Here is a 6,219-nt window from a genome sequence, read left to right on the forward strand (position 1 = left end):
GTTTCGAGTTCTAGTCGTTAGTGGAATCCAAACTCACACGCTAAAAGACAATAGGAAGGGCCTCGCTTCTTTGTGTAATATTTATATGGTTATGTGGTAGATCCAAGTCAAAGCAAGCATAGGCTGTTGACTCATTGGACGTGGGCTCCCATATCTGAGCCAAGACGAGACAGAACAAAACAAAAGAGATATAGGGTTTTCTATTCTTTAGCTGCTCTAGGGCACGTTTGGCAACCGACTAAACAGTAATTATTTCTATTTTTTTTGTTCCCAGAATCAGTTTTGGAACAGAAATCCGTTTGATAAATTTTTTATTCCCGGGCACAAATTTACAAAAAATTATTCCCAAAATCAGTTTTGGAACAGAATCAAGAAGCAAAAAAAAGTTACTTCTTAATTTTGAAAACAAGATTTTGAAATGGAAAAGAATTTTTTTTTTTCTTCTTCTTCTTCCTAGCCTGTGGCTGGTCGCCAGCGAGGGCATTGCGGCTCTCGCCAGCAAGGGCGAGGGCTAGACCCTCACCACCTGGGCGAGGGCCGCCCTCACCAGATTTGGCATGGGCGACACCGGCAAGGGCGAAGGTTGGACCCTCGCCACCTGGGTGAGGGCCGCCCTCGCCAGATTCGGCAAGGGTGGCTCGCGGCCTGGGCAAGGGCCGCCTTCGCAGGATCCGGCAAGGGCTGCTCACGGCCTGGGCAAGGGCAACCTTGGATCTGGCGAGGGCGGCCCTCGCCCCGGCCACTAACTGCCCTTGTCAGATCTGGCGACTGCGACGGTGAGGGTCCAGCCCTTGCCAGATGTGGCGAGGGCGGCCCTCGCCTAGGCGGCGACCTCGTCGGAGCCGACAAGGGTGGCCCTCATGACGCCCTCGTCGGCCTTGGCCTGTGGCCGGTCGCCGGCGCCGGCGACTTGGCCATGGCCGAGGAAGGGGAAGAAGAAAAAAAAAAAAGGAAAGAAATATTTAAAAATTTAAAATATTATTAATAAAAAGAAATTTTGTGCAGTTACCAAACGCATTTCTGTTCTTTTTCTATTCCAAGGATAGAAATTTTGAGTAATTACCAAATACCTTCAAATGCTTAGAAATTGTTCCCGAGCACGGAATAAAAGAAAATCATTTCTGAACAGAAATTATTTTCGAAAATAGAATGATTGCCAAACGTACCCCTATTTTTTTTTTTAGTTATAGTCGCCCAGAGGGATACTTCAAAAAAAATCCTAGGTTATCCTATCCTGGTGAGTAGCCGCACAAGAGGAGCAAGAAAGCAGAAGTGGGTCTTCTCTCTCGGCTCTGCTCTTGAAAAATGTAGCCGCACAGTGAAGAGTCCTCAGTGGATGAACAGTGGCCGCACGAAGAACAAGAACAGTGAAGGATGCCATGAGTTCTCTTCAAGAAGTTTAGGCCGCGCACGATGTTCTTCGTTCTCGGCGTTAGAGTAATTAAATGTTTAAACCACACCTTCATCTAACAACTTAAACTTTTAGAATAGTTAGCAATGGTTTCACCAAAATCTCACATGATATCAAAGTAGGAGATCTTGAGTTCAAATCTTCCAGTCCCTATTTGCCTCCCTAATTAAATATGTCAACGCTTAGTACTAGGTAAAAAAACCAGATTAAGCGTGAGGAGAGTGTTAGAATAATTAAATATTAAATCATGCATTCATCTAACAGCTTAAGCTTTTAGAATAGTTGGCAGTGATCCCACCAAAATCTCACACTTGGTTCCACGAATATGAACCCGGAGATTTGTACTGTGAGTAATTTTATCCATATGAGTTGTTTATTTGTATAACACTTGGGGTTTGGGTTGAATTTAGGTTAGAAATGCTCGAGCGTTGTGAGCGATTCTAAACTTAAATTCTCTCGATTATTAATGAATTATTTGCTACTGGCTCTCTCCGTGGATGTAGTGTCACGCCCCGAATCCCGCGGGCGCACGACATCCCGCTACGGTCGTTATAATGCGACGTCCCAGGACCCGTCGCCGACCCTTCATTTTATCCTTTAGTACACATGCGGAAGTGAACACAACAATCCCCGGACAACAATAATAAACAGGGATAGCAGAGGAAAAACCAGACATAACAAAAGCCATTTTAATATTCACTTGATTAACCCCTGGGAACATACTTACAGGCCCACTCCGGGCATTTTCGAAAAAGCCAGCAAAAGACAAAGGTTAGGGTTAATCTACTCCATCCAAAAGATCGGCTTCCAGGCCTAACCCTCAAGGACCAACCAAAAACTGCGGTACTCCAAACCGCATAGGAAGCAACGACAAGCTAAGGTCCTGAAAAAGGTTTAACAATAACAAATGAGATAAAATCTCAATAAGTTAACGGCCTAAGCCCTGCTTAGAAGGCCAACTCGCACGGGGGTCCCTAAACAGGCGAAACGGCAACAACAACATCATTAACAACCACAAGCATCCTCACCTCGCCTTGGTACACACGTTGATGAAATGCATATGTCACATACTCGAAGCATTTAACGAGATTTTCCATGCATTAATGCAACACAGTCGCGCGTGTCTCGATTATAAGGCAAAACCCGCTTGGGCACGTCCCATACCATGCCTAGCAGTTTCTACCCCATAATCAAACACTATGCATCACACGTATTCCAATTATTACGCCCCCTCGGAGCCACCACACATCAAGCGTTACGCAGCAAGATGGCGGTCTACCGGTAAAAATCGGGCTCCGTCCCGCCCCGTCGGGCACGGCTACGTCAAACGATACACAGGATGACGGCATTCCAATACGGCAACATCAAACGATACACAGTAAGATGGTATCCCGTAAGGAGCATCGAGTCCGGCCTCAGGCCGCGACAAGGCATCCGGGGTATCGGTACTCCAGATAATCCCCAGGCATCCGATAAATCGGGCATCGTCAAGCGATACACAGCAAGATGGCTCCAACGTGTGACCACACGAGCACACAAGCATTCCGGCCAATTATTATCTTCTCAATTAGCCCATGCATACATGAATCGTGCTCTCCTCAATGTCATGCAATAATACCAAGTGGCCACACATGCAAGCAGTCAATCAATTCTCACAAGCTTCGATATCAAACACGAATATCAACCACCAAGCATCACTAACATTACTTGGCATAACAGAATAAAATAATTTAATTCCAAAAGTCTCATAAATTTTTCCACAGAAACTTTCGATCAAACAATTTGCCATAAAATCAATTTAATTCGACAATTCGCAGCAAAATCGCCAACATTCAAGCTAGAAATCATAATTTGAAATTATAAAATTTTCGAAATAACAATAAATTAAATTCGGAATTAATTAATTAATAATATCCGAAAATAATTTAATTTTCCAAAATGTCAAAATATTTCCTCGAATCAAAAATCATTCAAATCATTTTCTAAATACGCCAACTTATACGGCGAAAACCAACATTGGCATCACAATTTGACGCTAGAAATTTTCCGAAAATAATAATATTTAATTTCCGAAAATTAATTATTAATAATAAAATATTAATATTTAATACGGAATTAATTTATTAAATAATATAATAATATTTAAATTCCGAAAATAATTTATTTAATAAAATAATCAATAACAATAAAATAACTGATAACTTATCACAATTACACGATAGCTTATCGCAACCCATCAATAGCCTATCAAATAATTACCGATAACCTATCACCTAATCCCACTTAATTTACCATAAACTTAAATCAACTACCCTAAGCAAGTTTAACACCCTAAACACGGGATTAGGGGTTAACTTACTCGGCTAACGCCGGCGACGACGCGAGGACGACGGCGGTGACGAGGGCGGTCCGCGGTGTCCTCGGAATGCTCCGGTGAGCGGCGAACGGGCGTGGCGAGGGGAGACAGCTGCTGTGGTGGCTGGGCGGGGCTGGTTCAAGGGCTGAACGGCGGCTGATGGTGGTGTCCCGGCGGCGGGGACAACGGTGGCGAGCGACGGTGGACGGACGGCGGCTGGGCCGGCGAGCGGCGCGGCTCGCGCTTGGCCGAGACAGGCCAGCGACGGGGCTGAGGACGTGGCCGGTGTGGAGCTGCTCGGCCAGAGGGAAGCCGGGATGGCGGCGGCTCGCGGCAGGAAGGCGGCGTGCGGCGGAGCTGGTCCCGGCGAAGATGGCCGGCGACGCAGTGAGAAGAAGCAAGAAGCAGCAGCAGCAACAAGCAGAAGCCGGCAGAAGCAAGACCAGCGAAGGAGAAGAAGAAGGGAAGAAAAGAAAAGAAAAAGAAGAAAAGAAAAGAAAAGGAAGAAGAGAGGAAATGATGGGGGCTGGTGAGAGTGGGTGGGGTGTCAGACGCATGGGGGGAGACCGGCGTGGAAAAGAAGGGAGGAGAGAGAGAGAGAGAATAGTCAAATCGCGATAATTGCGATCCAACGGCTACGATTCGAATCCAAAAACGATCTAACGGTCCCCGAAAAATCCTAATTAATAATTTAGGATTTGGCCAAAGGGTATTAATAAAAACACACACCGCGAGAGAGGTCTATCAGTCCACATTCGTACCCGGTCAAAAATTTACTTTTCCCATATCCCGGGTAACATCGAGGTTGGCCACAATAATATTGACACCATCCAATTAAATTCGTCCCGAAACCCCGAGAAACTCGACACCAAAGTTTGGGTTCTAAATAACGGTCAAATTCGATCGAGTGCGATTCTAGCGAAATCTCAATTTTAAAAACAATAACCGGGAGTGATCAGTTCCCGGGCGAGATTTTAATATAAGCACACTGACGAATTACACGTTTTATAAATCCCAAAAATGGCTCGAAATTCGGAATGTCACATGTAGGTATCAATACGTCGGATCGAACCACGTAAACTTTGGCCTTCTTATTATTCCTCGTTATTTCTCTGGTGATTTTCGCATTGACTTAATTTGAAAGATCCGGGTTAGGTTCCGCGTTAGTTAAATATTACAACAGCAACAATGATGCATGTCGCGACCGAACTCCCGAGCCCTTTTTAAACAACATGCAAAAAAGGGGGGCTCGCCTGGTACGTGCTAAGTCTAGGTTCGGGACTTAACTCGAGCCCTCCCAAGCCCATACCATATCGCGACTTAGGGTTTAAGTATTTAACATGCAAGTGGTTTATACCAAGGAGTCGCCACTAATCGATTTGGGGTGGGCCGATTAGAAACCCAAATAGGGTGATGGGAGAATCACCCTATTCCTACGAACCAGAGATTAACTGAATTCGGGGACTTGGTTACACTAGTTGGATAACTAATGCCCTTTCTGTACCTTTTACCCTGTTCATTTCAAAACATTTGTCGGCAATTTGGATTGATTTTGTGACCTTTCTCCTAACATGTGAGGTGATCGTCGAGTGCATAATCGAAACGATTAGCAGTCAGGAACACAACAATGCATGCAGCCTAAGGTTCTAACCTTAACTAAGTCAGATGACATTCAAAACACAACAACTCATGCGATTGTATTAAAATCATGCATAATAATACAACGATAATAAAAACTAACATGCAAAATATTACCGCGCAATCCTAGGCTTATCTAATTTAAACATGGTAAATTATGCATAATAATACTACCATAAATTAAACATTAAGATATAACATAATTAAAAAAAAAAGATTTTTTTTATTAATTTTTTTTTTCGAAAAAAAAGAAAAAATAATAATAATAATACAGAAGAAGAAAAAAAAATTAATTTTTTTTAAATTTTTATTTTTTTTAAATTTTTTTAAATAAAATAAAATAATAATATAATATTAACCGGGTCGGGTCGGATCCGACCCGGGTCAACGGATCCGACCCGGGGCGTTGACCTGGGTCAACGAATCCGACCCGGGGCGTTGACCCGGGTCGGATCTGTTAATCCGGGTCGGTCGGAACCGACCCGAGTCAACGGATCCGACCCGGGCGTTGATCGGGTCGGGATCTGTTGATTCGGGTCGAATCCGACCCGAACATACTGCACCGGCGGGGAGGGCGCCGGAGAGGCCAAAATTGGCCGTCCGCCGGCCGACCCAGCGCCGTGCCCCCAAATCGGCTTCTAGGAACACCGCCAAGCCTCGCCGTCCACCTGGGTCGCCGTTTGACCGCCGCTCGCCGGCCGGCGACCGAATTAAAAACCGGTCTCTTTGAGGCATTTTGTCGAACACCGGGCGTGCGCGACCAAAAACAGGAGATTCCGACCTGTTTCGAGGCCCCGCCGTCCTCGGGAAACCT

Source organism: Syzygium oleosum, unplaced genomic scaffold (genome assembly GCF_021117445.2).
Source record: "Syzygium oleosum isolate NSW1041296 unplaced genomic scaffold, Sole_v2.1 Sole_v2.49, whole genome shotgun sequence".
Lineage (NCBI taxonomy): Eukaryota > Viridiplantae > Streptophyta > Magnoliopsida > Myrtales > Myrtaceae > Syzygium > Syzygium oleosum.